At 36.8% G+C, this 18639-nt stretch overlaps 1 protein-coding gene across 5 annotated transcripts in view; it reads right to left on the minus strand.

Annotated features, from left to right (window-relative positions):
• LOC123679837 (rap guanine nucleotide exchange factor 4) overlaps nt 1-18639 on the minus strand; it is a 697170-nt gene that overhangs the window by 195143 nt on the left and 483388 nt on the right. Inside the window, exon 21 of one of the 5 annotated variants that reach the window (XR_006747445.1) lies at nt 10234-10539. The exons of the other annotated variants lie outside the window; for them this stretch is intronic. The gene's annotated coding sequence lies outside the window, so the exon portion shown is untranslated. Of the gene's footprint in view, nt 1-10233; nt 10540-18639 lie in introns of those variants that run through there. 5 annotated transcript variants of the gene reach the window in all.

Genomic DNA, 18639 nt, shown 5'->3' on the forward strand with positions numbered 1-18639 from the left:
GTTACTAGAGGAGGAGTATGAAGTAAGTTTCGGAGATGTAAATGTAAATTGTAAATAGTTTTCTCCTATTTTTTTTTGAAAAAATTTTGTTTTATTTATTGTATTATGTATATGTATTATTATTTATGTTCAAAAGAGTTATTTGTTTATTTTTGTTAAGAAGAATATTTATTTATTTTATTTTTTTATATTATATCGATGGTAAAGCACACATATTGTATGTCCACTTTTTGCCAGAATTAGGGTTTAGCGATATTTGGAACGTAGGAAGACAGATCTAGAGTCTGTGTTAACATTGTATGTCCAGAATAACGAGAAGTTAGTGTAATTCACATAATGAAAATATAGTATTTCCATAGGTTGGTAGGGTTGGGCCATACGCACTCATAGTATGTCATAATTCTTGCGCAGTTCAAAATAGCTCAAAGCATAAACATAGTAAGTCCGGACATACAATATTTGTATTTCCGAAGGACTATCAACACATGCCTAATGGTTGTATGTCCGGACATAATATAACTGCGTGCTCTACTACTGCGCACATAAAATCAGCTGCTTAAGCTACGGTTTCCTAGAAAAGCGGTGGCGTTATCTAGCGGCCGTAATATAACGTTGGGTGATGTCTACCATACGTTCTCTATGAATAACATCGGGGTAGGTTTCCTAGAGTACGTTGAGTGTCACCGTAACGTCAAATAGCGGTGCCGTCAGTTGCATGACGGCCGTCATAGCGGTGGTGAACAGTAGTTCAACGTTTTTCGCGTGTAGCGGTGCGCATACAATGAGTGGAAACGTGAATTGGACGAGTGAAAATGATGAACAATTGATTGATTTTGTCAAGAATCATGAAGCTTTATATAATATAAAATGCAAAGAGTATAGACAAGCCCAGATGAAGCACAATTTGTGGAAAGAAATTGGAGTAACACTTCAAAAATTTTGTGTCTATTATATGGTTTATAAGTTAAGTCACCTCTTATGTGATTCAATACATAATCAAATAACACTGGTGTTAAGCGAAAGTATTGCCTAAATTTTTCGTCATTACACTGCAGATGGCGACGCACTAAAATTCGAAATGCACCCTCAGTTTCACGATTTTTGAACATGACACTCTCTTCCAAACGATTGTTTTCGTCTTCTGATGACTCTTCATCATCCAAAAATACTAATAATGCTATGTCCAAACCGTCCATTTTTCACCAGTGCACAATCTACTACTCTCGAGTGAGTATTGACCACTGAGTGACGATTGAATACGGTCGGACTACTTCCTAGGAAACCACAGGTTGGTCACCGCAAAGACGGTCGTTATTAACCACCGCAAAATGACGGCCGCTAGATAACGGCACCGCTTTTCTAGGAAACCGTAGCTTTAGGACTTGTGTGAACGTGCAATATTGGCATGCTCTTCGTTTTCATTCAGTTGAATCAGTTTTATGTAAGATACCTTCGAAGTTACATGGAGTTGAGTCTAGCTCAAAGAAAAAAATATTTCTTCTCTGTTGGTGAATTCAGTTCAAGTTTTAAGTTTATAGTGTTTATTGCTAATGAATGAACATGTTTTCACGTGGTAGAATGATGGTCGATCTCGCAAAAAAGTCGAACATTTATGAAAAACCATCAGCTCCTGGAGAAATTGCAAATGGTAAGAATACTTGAATTAGAATATAGTAATAATTTCATATTTTTCCTTATTATTATTCAAAATACAGTCAGTTTCATGTTGAGTAATTCGCAATTATTTATCTATGTTTCCCATTTTGGGCACTTGAATGCTAAAATAGTAGTTATCACTCAATCCAATAAAAATTTATCTTGATCGAGTTTTTCACATACAGTCCAGTAGTAGATATTTTTTTCAACTTGCTGAAGATAAACTTCAATTTATATAGCCATACGTGAAGTAAGTTACTCACTGATTCTTTTCAGATCCGCAGAATGTATCGCAAACCGATAATGAGTACACTGGTATTAGCGATTCGTTTAGTCTGCTGAATTCCGATGAAAATCGTTTGATTATTCCGTTTGGTATGTTTCAAATTATCAAAAAACGTTCTTTTATGACTACGAAATTTCGTATCTTACAGAGCTCATTCAAGAGACAAATTCATTCTGTGGTGTAACTGTTCTTCATTGCGAAGAAATTCGAGATTATTTTGAGTCGCCTGAAATTCAAAAAACATTCATATTGAACGCAGAAACATCCAATATGCAAGTTGTCGAAAACATCGAATATTCTGTCTTCAACGAAAGCAGTTTGTTACAAAACGCTCTGGAGAAAGAAAATATTGAATTAATACCCACTGATGAAAAAGCAGATGAAAGCTTACCGAATTCTGATGAGTATTTTCCAGATGACGAAATACATAGCTCAACAAGTGACAACAACCAAGACGAATGTATTGAAGCAAATCCTTTAGAAATGCCTCTAATAGCATCAGCATCCAGAAAAACTTTGGAACCTGTAGTTCTGAAAAAAACTCAAAAAAGACTTGCAGACACCAATACATGGAAAAAAATGATCGAAAAATTAAAAGGGCTTCTGGTAAGAGCTATCAAACCAGGAAAAATATCGTTATGCCAGAAAAAAACCACTATTCATTGACTGTTCAAAGTGCCGATACAAATGCTCCGATAAAATATCAGTGAAGAGGCAGCAAACTTTGCATGAAGAATATTGGAGACTTGCTGATAGTGATCGTCAAAAAGCACTCTTATGTTCATTGGTTACAGAGACTAGCGTTTGCCGTCACCGAAAAAGAAAACCAGAAAGCAATGTCACGAAAACTAAATCACGCGTTTATTCATTACATGATGAAGAGGGTTAAAGTGAGCGAGTATGTCTTAAATTTTTTTGTGCAACATTTAACATAAGTTTTCAAGTCATTGACCTAGCTTTGAAAAACCGTGGTGTTAATGGAGCCTATATAGGCACCGATAGACGAAAAGGTAAAACCCCTGCTAACATCACACCCTTTCATTCACAAAATCATCTCAAAAAACATATAGATAGTTTTCCTCGTATGGAAGCTCACTACAGCCGACGTGATACGAAGAAATTTTATTTATCTGCTGATTTAAACATTTCTGTTATGTATCGTTCCTATGTTGAGACTTATTGTACAGAGGAGAAAATATCACCGGTTTCCATTAGTGTTTACAGAAAAATATTTAATAGTTATGATCCACAACTTTCGTTCCATGTCCCTAAGAAAGATCAATGTTCCTCATGCAATCTGTATTATAACTCTATAGACAAAACTGATTTGGAAGAAAGCTGGCAACTTCACAAAAAGAGGGAAATTGAAGCAATGGAAATGAAAGATGCGGATGTATCTGTATTCGGTCCATTTAAAGGAAAATATAAAATAGCTTCCAATGACTGGATGATTTAGAACCCCGGCAAAACCATCACTATTCATAATATCGCTGAGCTGGCTGGAAAAGCATTCGAAAATTCATTCACAATGAAAAACATATTATCCGGTTTTCGAAAAACAGGATTATTTCCTTTGGACAGAAACATATTCACAGATGAAGATTTTGACCCATCTTCTGCCACTGATAGACTACCACCTGATGGCCAACTTCCTATATCATCAAATGACATCTGGTCACCTCAACAGATTGAAGAACCATCTACTTCTTCTTCTTCTTCTTCTTCTTTCACAAAATCCCCACACTGGATAGCAATATGCCCCTTGCTCCAACCAGGGGGGAACTGGGCTCAGCAATGATGCTATGTACCCAAAGTCCGTAATATGTGATGCTTTAATCCTCTCTTTCTGATATTGTGGGATGATTCCTGGGGCTGCAGAGTCTAGGTTGGACCTATATCATCCCACAAGGAAAACCATTTTAAATTCGAGTATAAACCACAATAAATCAAGAGCAAAGCAGCGACAGAAAGGCAATCATACAAGTGGAAGGACACAAAAGGTAGTAATGCGTGCTGACAACTGTTATTAGGCTACATGCAAACAGCAAAAAAAAAAAAAAAAAAAATGAAGGCATTCGATTGACCCACTATCTCACAACTTTATCAGACAAGCCTTCAGGAATGTAAAAAGCGCATCATACGCTCCCATCTCACCGGAAAACAAAACTTCGTAAATATTAATAGGTAGTTTGAAGTTCATCTGGATAAGACTTTCATATAATAAATCAGAGTGTAATTTCAATCTATCACAATCAAAAAACAAGTGATAAAAGTTAAAATTCTCGCCACACTCGCACAGAGGAGAATCAACAACTCTCAGCCTGTACAAGTGGGGTGGGGATGAACAATGACCTGATCGCAGTCTGCAGAAAGTGGATATATAGCTCCTGGGTCTGTCAATCTTATGGAACCAGTGTTTTAATATATAAGGTCTATTATTGACCATTTGAGCATAGATTTTCCTTTAAGTTTACCCAACTCGCCAAAGTCCCTACACCATAGTGTTTTCAATTGTCTTCTATAGGCAGGCCACAGTTCATTAGGTCCTGCTACTAGTGTTTGGGGAGTGGAGATCAATCTACCTTCATTAGCTAATCTATCTGCCATGTCATTACCATGGATGCTTGAGTGACTTGGCACCCACAAACATGCTATTCTCAGATCTAAATTTTTGGCCTCCCAAAACTTCTCCAGCATGTCCACAGTGTTTATATCTACATTGGAATCAAACTTCCCAGATTTTATGTATTCTAGTGCACAACCATCTACTTCATCTAATATAATATCTGAGCAATCCACGTTCAATAAACATGTTGACTTCGCCGAAAAATCTACAAATACCTTTTCGTCTCATCGAGTAGAACCTCACTTCTCTGGTGCCACCAACGTTGTTTTACCTGCACCGGCTATCTCCGATGGGATTCCTCACTGCGCCGATTCTGCGTCGGTTATTTCACCAGAAGTTGTACGTCCTTTTCCTAAGGCACCTGCTAGAAGTGAAAACTATCGTGGTAGAAGAAAAGATCGCTCAAAAATTCTGACAGAAACACCTGAGAAGGAAGCATTGGAACAAGATATGATAGAAAAGACAACAAGCAAACAGAAAAAGAATGTTATGAAAAAAGTTTTTGATGTTGTGGAATCAAAAAATCAACTCAAAGTTGACACCAACTAAAAAAATTATCAAAAATAGAGTCGTACAAAAAGAAGACACATCTGATGATAGTGATACATTCTCTACCCGAGATGATTCTGACGATCTTATGTCGGAACAAGATGCAGACAGTGATCTGGCTGATGAAGTTGAATACCAAAATTTGTCTGTAAACGATTTTGTTCTGGTAAAGTTTTGTACGAAGAAAACTGTAGTTCATTAGGTCAGTAAAAAACAATATAACAAAATATGGTATTGCGGAAAGTCAATTCGCTGAAATACGCAAAAAGTTCTCCACAGTAGCGAATGCATCAGGGGCAAACTATAAAATAATGGGGTACCCCCGAATGACCCAGTTCTTTCATGATAATTATCCGACTGTACTTCTCTTTGAGCACATCGACCTATTAGTCCCAGAGGTTACATCAGATACTACAGATGACGACCTGTTCGAGGTTGGGCTCACTCAGGGTTACAGTCGGGCACTAGTCCTTAAATATTATTCTATATATCAGGGCGTCTACGGACTTGGAGTTAATGTTGCAACCCCGTTGACTCCTGAAATCAAACGGGCCATAGGAAGTCTGTATTTCAATTCTCTTCTCTCATTGGTCCCTTCTGACATACACGACGCTATTATAGAAAAGCTGAAACCAATCGCACTAAAGGGGGCCCTTCAGATTACACAAATGTCTCTTGCAGAGTACCATCCTTATCGGGACACCAGAGCATCACCTGAAAGGCTCATGTTCTGCTCGTTGGTGTCAGTTACAAGCTTTACAAAGTATGGCGTACAAGCACAACACCTGGTAGACTGGTGCAAAAACAGAACCAACGCCATGTTTGCTAAAGCGGGGAAAAGGCCTATCCCTGTCCCTCCCGAGTTCCAATACGAAGCTCCTGTACTCGCTGAATTCCTAGCAGATAGATTGGATCTTCGGGCGGCTTTCTTGGAACCGATCTTGTCTAAACCAAAAATTGAGGTCAAGCTCCCTGCACTATATTCAGCTGTAAAGTCACAAGTGGCACTTATTACTCAGTATTACGCTATGTCGACGCTACGTATTGCCTATGCTTTTATGGATCTCTGTGAAACAGAAGCCCATACGCTAAAGCCGGTTCTTATTCAAGGGACCGTATTGATGAAAAATTACGAGGAGCTGCAGACGCTACAGAAGGAAAAGCCTATTGCTTTCCACCATTACTGTGTAGTGAATGATAGACCATCATGGATGGAAGCCAGCTCTTATCCGGACGTTGCCTACTGTGCTCACCTCAAGCAGCAGTCCTTAGGTGACAAATCCTGGGCAAACTATAAATCCTCCTCGGTCGCGACTATTATTGATAAAGCAACTCTAGGAGCAAAGACAGCCATCCCTCTGGAGTCAACATCAATTATACAAGGAGCACTCGATCCATTGGTTGCAGAGTTCTTAACGGCGAGAGGGAATACTTGCAGCGCCAATCCCACACCAAACTCATTAGTACTGGCGGCAATGAACAGACCGTAACTCCTAATTGAGGGACTCCTATGACGAAAACATTGTACTATACTGTTGATCTCAAGTTTTAGAAAAAAAAAAAAAAAATTAATTAATTAATTATGGAAAATTATTTTCTTGAGTGGCGCTTATGCCCTAATCCAAATAAAACAGAAGTCTCCTGTTTCCATTTGAATAATCAACAAAAACACAGAAAATTGAGAGTAACTTTCAATAATTCCGTCTTGAATCATAATTTTGCCCCCAAATATCTTGGAGTTAAACTTGATTCTTCTTTGAATTTCAAGGTTCACTTAGAAAATTTGCGTTTAAAATTAAAGTCGAGGAATAATATCCTCCAAAAATTAGCAGGATCTTCATGGGGTGCTGATGCCAACACTCTTCGTACAGCAGCTTTGGCCTTGGTTTTTTCTGCTGCTGAATACTGTTGTTCTGTTTGGTTTAATAGTGCTCATGTTCATAAAATTGATGCACAGCTTAATGTTTCTATGAGAATTATTAGTGGGACTATTAGATCTACTCCTTTAGTTTGGTTACCGGTGCTATCACATATAGTTCCACCTCATATTCGTAGACAGGTTGCAGTCAAGAAATCTTGGGATAAATTTCATTTCTATCCGAACTCATTTCCTATTTTATCCTATTTCCCAGATTCTAGAACTGCTAGATTGAAATCACGCAAACCTTTATGGACTAACACCTTCCTTGAATTCAATGAAAGCGACAAGGAAATTTGGCGTTCGGGTTGGACTTCTTCTAACGTTTTCAACAAAAGTCTTATTATTGATCCCTCAGAAAAAGTTCTAGGTTTCAATCTTCCTAGGAAAATTTGGTGTATTTTGAATAGACTTAGAACTGGTCATGGTCGTTGTAATAGTACCCTCTTCAAATGGCGTTCTATTGATAGCCCACTATGTAAGTGTGGTGTAGAAGAGACCATTGACCACTTGGTGAATGATTGTCCGATTTATAAATTTCATGATGGTTTCCAAGCTATCCATTCAGTTTCAGATTCTTTTTTAGAATGGGTAGTTAACTTCAAATCGATATAATGAAAACTAATATTTAGTACTCCTTTCTGCTTCTTTTCTTTTTGTTTTAGGATCCAATTGGAAATTATAGAGTCGTCAACCGAAAAGAGAGGATAAAGGAAATTTTGTTTTGGTTGAAGAGGAAGTCCTTCAATATAAATTATGTCAGCTGATTCTGTAAACGTTTACACAAACCAGTCACTACACCGATACGGGGAGACAGAGTTTTTGCTGAGGTTTTTATCTGTTCTCTTGTATCATACGTTGAAATGTATGATGCCCCGTTACATTTCCTCTGCTAATACTGAGATTCATCGACACATATGCTTGATTGTTTGAAATTAATATTTTGTATTGCTCTTTCTCAAAAGAATATATATATTTGATAAAACAAAAAAATAAAGATGGCACCTTTGAAATACAGTTTTTAAGGAAAAAGGATATGAAATTTCAGTTTCCCCCTGTAGATGATGTTAGCAATGTGGAGTTTGAGGATGTAGTTCGGAAACTACAACCTCCTGTTACTGCCACAGGTACTGGAAGAACCTCATCCTCACTATATTTTCATTTCAATCATACCCGATATAACATACGTTAGTTACTTTTCGACGCTTATCTGTTTTGTGAATTATTCGACTGAATAAAATTTATTTTTCATTATATTATTCACTTTGTTCAAACCTGCCTCTCTTCAAATGTGCCCCTCCACGGGGCACATTATGGTTTAATGGTTTATCGGTCCCCCTGATTCGAATGATGCTGAATTTTATTATTCAGATTCGATAAAGAAACTAATTAATAATCATAAACAAACTAAAGTATTATTGCAACAACGAATTTCAATTTTATCCTCAACTATTTCAAATTTCAACAGTTCTTTTCGTAAAAAGAACGAAAATATCGAAGTCCCCAATAATAATTTGAAAGCATTATCATTCATGAATTATCAATGATATCTTCAAAGTTCACTCTCACAATTCCTCTAAATATTGATAATTATAATCTTTATCATAAAATCATTGATAACAAATCATTCCTAACAAAAGACATGTTAATTTTTGCTTTTGAGATACCTTTTGCTTCTTTCGAAAAACTTTATATTTATCATATGTTGTCATTACCTACTCCACATAAAAATTATAATACCTTATTTTCCTATATGGAACCATCAAAATTCTTTCTCCTTATCTCCCATATGAGAACTAGTTATTTGAAATATTGTGGAGAATACCATCCAAAAGAATGGATATGCAAGAAGATGCCTACCCTTAGAAAAACCGATGCTGCATGTGAAATTCAACTAATATCTGGTGTAAGAAAATCAATTCCAAATTCATGTAAAACAAGAAATTTAATTGCTGACGCTGAAATCTGGCGCGAAATCGACAATAATCTATGGTTATATTCTGTCTCTACTCCAACTCAACAATTACTTGTGATGAAGATCCTTTGAAACACGAAGTTATTAGACAAATGGGAACCTTAGAACTCAATCAAAATTGTAAAGCCTTCAGTAATGTAGTTCAGATCAGTTCTTCATATAGTCCACGTCGTTCAAAATTATCTTCCGTGTAATCTTATATTCCGTCCAGTTCATTTCTAATAAATATCGTTTCTTAATATTTCGTATTCTTCCTCGACAAGGAATCAGATCAGAGGGTACTACTATCGGATAATGAGAGTTCAGACGATGAAGCTGCGGCTGATCAGTCAGACAGCGCTGACGATAATTCTATGGTTAGTGTTGATCGCCAACAGTTAAACCGAAAATCACTGTTGGGACATGCTGTACTTTATTGTTTCATACTGTACATGTTATATTTTTTGTAGTGTGTTATTGTCATTATGACGCAAGATTAAGTTAGAACGAAGTTGTCAATAAAAAATCGTCACAAAAAGTCACCTTCCAAGTATTTATTTTATATAATTAGAAAGCAACTCAACATAATTGGCATCCCTGGTAATTTTGGAGAAGAGCATGCAGTCTTTGAAAACGAAAAGAAAGATTGTCAAGGACGCTGCAAGAAAACATTTCCAAGAGATTGAGAAGGTAGGACAGGACGATAAGGAGAAAATAAATGAACTATTGCAACAAGTTTTAGTCAAAGCAGAAAAAGTATTTTCCCTAGACAATAGTATAAAAGAATTGCTTTTTAACGAAGAACCCAGCGACGAAGATTTTAGTGAAGAGATCACAGAGGAAATGGATTTTTGCACTGAGGTTACCAAGTACACCAACAAATGCAATTTTTTACTAGAAAGAATAAAAGAAGCAGAAGCGGAGGTTAAAAACGAAAAAAGAAAAACACCAAAGAATTATAACCTACCAAAATTAGAAATAAAAAAGTTTGACGGAAATGTCAAACATTGGATCAATTTTTGGGGTCAATTTCGCAAAATAGATGAAAATTCAGATTTGCCCGATGAAGACAAATTCCAGTACCTTATCCAATCCACCGAAGAAAACTCGCCAGCCCGTAATTTGGTAGAAAGCTTCCCACCCTCAGCAAACAATTACAAAATTGCCGTTGACCAACTCAAAACTAGATTTGCAAGGGACGAGGTTTTTATTCAGGTTTATGTTAGAGAGCTTTTAAGCCAACATATTTCACCGGGAGAATCAGGAATGGCTTTATCAAATTTGTACGATAAATTGGAGACTCAGCTCAGGGCGCTGGAAACATTGGGTGTGACCAGCCACAAATACGCCACGATGCTTTTACCATTGGTTGAGTCAGCTATACCCCACGAACTGCTAAAAATTTGGGAAGAAACCGTTTAACTAATGATAAATTTGTTAACGAGTTACAGGGTCTACTGAAGTACCCTTCCTTTTTTCCCTATGGATGGATCTCACGGCTACCGACCTTGGCATGAAACTGGACCCAGGGATGTGTGCGTTGCACTGCCCTGGAAAAAATCAAAATGAGTATGCACAAAAAAACCGGAAAAAAGATTACGGTGCAGGGGAGGGATACCCCAGTACCGGCAGGCGTTGGGTTGAGCGCTGGCCCACGCAGGTCGATATCCGACGACGGCGTTGCCCCCTGGGGAGGCTAATATTGCGACTGGGACAAAGAAGAGGTGTGAGAGTCTGCATGAGGATGAGACTAGTAACACGGGAAAGGAAATAGAGAAAACGCCAGATATGCCTAGAGAGGAACTGGAGGTATTCCAGCAGAGACCCAAATTGTCGAGGTCACCTATTGGAGGAAGTGGAAAAAGAGAGGAGAGCGAAGAATGTCATACACCGATCGGGAAGCAGGTGCACAGAGTAGAGTCAGAGGAGATATCCCTGGCTTCCAGCTCTCCTACAACGGAGTTCTTGGAATGGATGTTCCACTCAGGTGCAAAGAGGAAGAGGATGGACGGCTCTCTGAACATCTCGATGATAACAGATCAGTACGGAGACATGATCGAAGCCTTAGAAAGAGCGGCGGTAATTGTGGAGTCAATATTGAAGAGGAAAAAATGTTGACAGGTGCGGCTAAGGATAGGCTGGCTGAGGTCGTGGATGTACTAAGGGGAGAGAGTAAAAAAAATATCTCGAATGTAACTATAAAAGAGACAGAGGAAGTCGGGACACAGGCGGAGAGCAGAGTAGAGAGTGAAAAAGAAGGAAAAGAATACAGGGAAATAGGTACGCAGACTATCGGAAGCGAGGAGCTGGAGGACCTTTTCAGGGAAGAGGAAATCACGAAAGCGATGAAAAGGGAAAATTTCACAGAGGATACTCTGAGGAAATTAATCGGTTCAAAATGGCCCGAAAGTTGTTATCAAACAATAGTGAGTACGGAAACCATCACATCTCCTGGAATAATAGGGGACATCGCACTATTAAAAAACTTCAAGAATAAAAAGGATACAAGGCTGGTGAACAGACTCACAGCCGGTTCAAAGAGGATCTCCGAGTTAATTAAGAACGAGAAACCGGAAGCGGGAGAAATAATATATAGGAAGGTAAGCGGAGTGGTAGGAGACGGAGAGACAGAGACGGAGGAGGACCAGCTCACCTTCTTCGTAGGGATAGAGGAGGAAGAGCCCCAACAAGACTCTGGCATGCATATCTACACAACCCTGAAAAAACTGAAAGAAATTTGTGTCAGGAGAGAAAGAGGAAGGCTGCATGTAGCAGCACCCTCTACTTCAAGCGACAAGATGAGGAAGTTGGTAGAATGTGCCTTTTATGGGTACTCTGCAGGGGTGACCTTCCACTGTGCTCCAGAGGGGAGAAATAAGGAAGGAAGGACAAGAAGGGAAGAGGTTATTATTATAAATGGGAAAAACCAGGAAATGACCTAAGCGGATTTAGTGAAGCAGGTCAAGCACAATATGGACGAGGAAAGTAGAAAGCATATAAGATTGGTGAGGCAGACTGTAAATGGCAACCTCCTGATACAAACTCACAAAGGAGGGGGGCAGGAAGTCTTGAAAAAATTGAAAGGAAATATGAAAGGGGCGGCTATACGTACTGTTGGGGAGAATAAGGCGGAAGCCAATATCTTTGATGTGGAGATAACCAGCACCGTCGAGGACATAATGACAGCAATAAAGAACACATTTGGTGAGGTAGTTAACAAGGAAACTATAGAAGTCAGGAATCTCAGACCGCAGAACCAAGGCAACCAGCAGGCCACCATATATGCAACACCCAGCATTATAACAAAATTATGCGAGAAGAGGTGGATAAGGGTCGGACTTACGGAAGCAAAAATTAAAATTAAACCTGAAAACCCAATGTGTACGAGATGTTGGGGAATGAAACACGAGAAGGGTATATGCAATAGGTGTAGGAAATGTGGGGAGCAAGGGCATTTCATGAGGGAGTGTCCAAAGAGCTCGTTCTTTTGCCAGGGCCCCAAATTCAGCATTGATATTCCTTTAAAAGAGGTTTCCATATCGAGGCTATTGTCAGATGTAGAAATGATAGACTTTCAGATGAGGGAAAGAACATCGAACGTTCCCAAGCTACTAATATTATCACCAATTACATCAAGCCTGGAAAAAGTACTAATAATGTTTTCCGGAGAGAATTTTACCACTGTAAGAGGTACCTGAAAGACCATCAAGAATTGATTGTGTTACGGGCTGATAATGGCAATGTTACGATATTGATGGATAAGGCTCAGTATATAGAGCTCTCCAACACAATTTTGCTCAATGAACAATACTACCAACTTCCTCCCAGAGATCCAACCATTACTATACAAGGTAAATGTAACACATCGATAAAGCGATGGGTCAGTGAGGGCTACATAATACAAATACAAGGTAAACTACTTTACAATTACAACTCAGTTCCTGCTAGATTCTGCGGTTTACCAAAGATCTACAAACCCACCCTTGCGTTGAGACCGATAATATCATCAATCAACACCCCCACATCCAAACTGTCAATTGAGCAAACTCTTGAATGAGACACCCTAAATTTTTCCAAGCAGCAGTTTCTTAGCCGCACATTTGTCGAAAAGTATCCCGTTATTGTTTTTTCAACACCAATTAGAGTGGGTGAGTTAGAAGAAGGAAAATGCGGTCCTAAAGAAACCGCACAGTATGATGCAATCATGAAAAAATATTGTGAAAATGACTCCTCTGATCCTGTTACAACCAACATGGTGCCAACATTGCCATTTCAATTGAGTGTTCAATTACCAAATGGAACATTATAACATGTTCAAAAACCGTCTCATTATAATACCTGATTGTTCATCTTCCTCATAGGTCACAATGGTTAATGTCAAAAATGTCAACCGTTTCAAAGATATTGAGTTTTTTGACTCAATTTTTTTAATAGGACACCTTATATAAAATAATTTTTTTCTACATTCATGCAAAACGGAAAACTTTATTGAACTATATTTAGTGGAAAAAGAAGTTCTTTATTGCACTAGTGCAATAATGTTTTTATTGCACTCATCTGTCATTCTACTTCAACGTGCTGTAACCAATTGTTCATTTACTTTCAACATTGAGGGTAAAAATGAAGTTTGAGTTAAATTGTTCGTAACGTATTAGTTCCTGTTTCAATGCAAATCGATATTAATAATAAAGTATTCAAGTTGCGCTTTTCATTTTCCTACATCTAGTGCCGCACCTCAATAAATCATTTTTTGCTTTTTGCATAAACGTAGAAAAAATGCTGTATGCAACTCGTGCAAAAATTGTTTATTGCACTCGACGTGTTGTCCACCTCAACGACAATTTCACATCGAGTGCAATAAACATCCACTTTTTGCACTTGTTGCATAAATAACTATTATTTATTTCGAGATTTAATTTATTTTATGTACATCGTATCATTGTAATCCAGCCATATATAGAGTGTTCCCATGATCATGAACTTGATTACATTGATGATGTAATGAAATAATAAAATGTCTTTCTTTCATGTGTACCCCCATTCATTGATATTATGAATATCTATTAATCAATGTCATCATTCTGAAATTGACGCTGAGTGCTGTTTCTATCACATTTGTTGTAGATTCAGCAGGGAAAATGAATAATTTTTAATTTTTGTAGCATGGCGCAAGAATCCTTCAGGTTTCCCCCGCAATATGTAAGTATGGTACATAAAGAAGTGTGAATAAAATTACAATGTGAGCGACATGTGGAATTCACCCCATTTTGGATATATCATTTCAGAACGAAGTATGTTCTTCCAATGGAAAACGTAAACGCACAAAACGTTGGTTTTGCAACAGAGTACCCAGTCCACAGCAGGATGATCCGTATGATATCCAGAATGAACCAATATTATCATATGAAGCTTCATAAGAAGGTTCATGTGAATTCTAACTCAAATACAGTGAGTTTCTTATATTCTGTCATGAGAGAAATGTATTAAATAAGTGATGCACTCGGTTTGTTATTATCGATATTATACAAGAAGCAGTCAACTACATCAAAATACTGGAGGAATATTATATATTATTCATGATTTATCAGATTATATTTTATTATATTATTAAATTTTATTAAATTAAATTCCAGATTTCAAAGGACCCATCTTCATTCGATGATGAAGAAAATGATGCTACTTACCATCCTTCTGCAAGTGACATTTCCTCGGTAAGCGCAGTATTCAGTTTCTCTATTTTAATAAATTAATGAACCATTTCAACGAAAACTCTGTCAGGAAATCTTCAGTAGTTCGCCACATCTTATGTGCACACAACCATCTTCAGATAATTCCAATGAAATAGGATTTGAAAGTACATAGTTTTGAAGGCTACGAAACAGAATTTTCAGCTGTTACTGTCGGCACGTTTGAATGTTTTATGATTTTATTACCCTTGTTGTTGCTGTTATTGGTAGAACAGAAAGGGCCAATTTTTCTGGATTTTTTTCTTTCTGAAGTTTTTTCCGAGATTTGAATAGGAAAAAGAACAGGCATAATATTTTTCGTGTTTCAAAACTGAAATTGCAGAAGTAATCACGGCTGTCGGCTGTAACTGTTACTCTCAGCACTCGGCTCGACCGGCTCGTTCGAATGTTTGATGATTTTATAACCTTTTTTTGTTTTGGCAAATTTTTCTGAGATTTTTTCATCTGATTTTTCCGAAATTTGCATCGGATTTGGTTTAGTCCAGGACGCTGTGATTACAAGGTTATCAAAGGGTTCAAAGACCAGTCTTCTTTTTTTGTCATATTAAACAATCGATTTACTATTCAATTTTTATATTAATTTCCACCTGAATGGTTAAAACCCTAATAGGTAAATAAATATGTTATAATACGCAGGCGTACAACTTTGCTTCCGCCGTTGTTTTCCGAAATTCGAGGCTTTATTGTAAAAAACTTGTTATATATTTATCAAGTGATAGTCCAAGGAAGCAACGTTTGGAGAATATGGCGGGTGGTGTAGGACTTCCCATTTCAACGTTTCCTAGTTTATCTTGACCACTTTCGCAACATGGGTCCAGCATTGTCATGCAAAAATCTCAATTTAGGATTGTCAGAATATAGGACGACATCCGTTCTGGGAGTTGGCTTAAGTCCAGCTAAGATATTAATGAACAGAAAACTTGAATCCGGTTTACCTGTCACTACTCACAGTTTGAAACAAAAACAGCAAATCATGAAAGAATTAAATTACTTATTGAAGAAAAACGAATGAAAGATAAAATTAACTATGATAAGTCTAGTAAAGTCAGAAATGACTTTGTTGAAAACGAAAATGTTTTAATCCATGAGGATAACAAATGGATTGGTGGTAAGATTAATTCAAAATTAGAACAGCCCAGATCATATAATGTGATTGGTACGATGGTAGGCAGTTTCAAAGAAACAGTTCATTTATTAGAAGTAGTAAAAATGAATTTATTATACCTAAACATACTGAATATGCCTTGGTCTTTCAATGCTCGCACGCTCAAACGCATGAATTGCGTTCGATAACGATCGCCTGTGATTTTTTCAGTCGGTTTTAACAACTCATAATACACAACACCGAGCTGGTCCATTGAAATGGCTAGTTGCGACACTGCCAATGATCCTGCCAATTCTTTTTGCGTTTGACTCGAGTCTTGATCAAGTAATGCCTCCAATTCGGCATCTTTGAAAACCTTCTCTCTTCCACCGCTATGCTAGTCTTCGACGTCAATTTGTGGATTGAACATATCAATTGATTTTTCATATAGCTCAGAAGCTTGAAATATAAGAGGTTTCATAGTAATAAATTTTTTTGTGTGAAAATGAAGGAAAAAACTTAAAAATTGGAAAATTCAGTTTTAATGTCAAATAAAAGAAATTTCATCAAGGAAAATTCAAGAGATAATAGAGACAGATGTAATTTTAGTTCTTCTATACATATAAGCAAATCGCCACTCTCAGTGCTGTGCAGTTTTTTTTATAAAGTAAATAAACCGCCGGCATGTGCCGTCACACGTCAACTGTCAATCAGCCTGCTGGACAAACAAACCGTATTTCAATAAACAACAATTGTAGAAGAGATATTTAGAGAAGATGTGATCCTTATTTATTGAAATTTGGGGATTGTAGTGAAGCTGTGAGGGACTTTCCTGAAGTTTCAATCTACGACATTATTAACTATTTTGTATATGAGAAGAGTGCATACACAGGAGAAAACTTCAAAGCTTATAAAAGTTTGAATTCATACAATATGTTCATAAGTAAATAAATTAGAAGGATTGGAGTGAAGCTTGTGAGGAATACTGAAAATGGTATTGATTATTGCCCAAGTAAGTAACCATCTTAATTACATTACTTAAAGAATGTATTGTTATGTTGATTACTGTGCACAGTTAATATTTTAAACTTAACTCTACAGTATTATAGAGTTTATAATTATAATTATATTTTAATATTCTGAATAAACTCTCTTATTATTATTATTATCTTGTTATACTTGAAATTGAGCAGTTGGTTTTCCACCAAATCATCTTATCTTCACCCCCAATATGAAAATATAATGAACTTGAAAGTAATGAACATTCAGCAGCCTACTACCACAGTCAAAACCTCAGTAGTATAGTCTCAAACAATTAACTAGGCAAGTTACTCTGTTAGAAAAAGTCTTATCAACTTGAGAATTATATGTTGCTCCCACTGAAAGTCAGATTAACATAGAAAACAACTTTTTTGCTGACACATTTTTTTATTTTTTAGGTGATGCACTCACAAAGACTGAGTTTACCACCACTTAACCCATGGGTGATAGCAAAAAAGGATGGCGAAATAATTACAGCTCATTGTGATTGTGTTGATGGACTGGGCGAGTGTTGTAGTCATGTTGGAATTGTTTTATATGGAATTGGGATGCTGTACGTAATCACAGTCATCAGAGTGTCACAGATGAGAAAGGCTACTGGAAAGTACTATCATATGTGCTAGAAGCCTCTTCGAGAATAAGGGATATGGATTATTCTTCGAATCTAGAAGAAGATACACCTAGTAATTTTGTTGGTGTAATCCCAGAGCCAACAAATGAAGGAAAATGGTGTTCTTTGCTGCACTGAGTCTGGAAGTAGTGTAGTTCTCAATGTGGTTGAACCATTTGCTACCAGTATTCAGCAAGAAAATGTCCTAAAGTTTGATAAACAGAGTCTACAAAGTTTGTATAATCCTGAATATGAATGCCTCTCTCTTGAACAACTTGTAGCATTGAGCAAAGATCAAGAAATATCAATCGGAAGTGTAGAAATTGTCAATATGACAAAAGCTCGAGTAAATCACCAGAGTGGTTCACATTTCGTGAAGGTAGGATCACTGAATCAGTTTTCAAAAATGCCTGCATCACTAAGTTAGAAAATCCTAGTTTGAGCACAATCAAAAGAATATGCTATCCTAAGCAAGATATATTCAAATCAAAACAAACCATTTATGGCTGTAATCATGAAAAGCAAGCACTGAATGATTACACTACTTATTTGGCTTTGCGACAATAACTTGAAAGTCAATATAAAAAAATCGAAGTATATGTTAATAGGTAGTGAATATAAGACACGTAGTACCGACATAAGTAATTTCAGAATTAATATTGATGAAGATAAAATAGAGAGGGTTACTAAAATGAAATACTTAGGATTGATTTTAGACGAGAATTTAAAGTTTCAGTGTCACGTGGATTATATCGCAAATAAAATGTCCAAAAAGGTTGGTTTCATATCTAGAATAAGGGGTAAAATTGATATGAATACGTCACTGATGTTGTTTAGATCATTGGTACTTCCTCATGAGAATTATTGCTCGTCAGTTATGTTTAATTTAAATAAAGGTAGCATAGATAGGTTACAAAAAGTGCAAAATAGAGGTATGAGAATTATTTTTAAATGTGATAAAAGAACTCCCATTAGAAATATGTTAAATTGTTTGAAATTGATGAATGTCAATCAAAGGATTATTTATAGAACATTAGATTAAATATTCAAAGCAAGGAATAAAATGTTACCTGAATATTTGAGTGAAAACCTGAAATTTGCTAAGGAGATACATAATTATGAAACACGACGTCGAGATGATTTTTACATAGAAAAAGATAGTACTACA

The sequence above is a fragment of the Harmonia axyridis genome, chromosome 5 (genome assembly GCF_914767665.1).
Source record: "Harmonia axyridis chromosome 5, icHarAxyr1.1, whole genome shotgun sequence".
Classification (NCBI taxonomy): domain Eukaryota; kingdom Metazoa; phylum Arthropoda; class Insecta; order Coleoptera; family Coccinellidae; genus Harmonia; species Harmonia axyridis.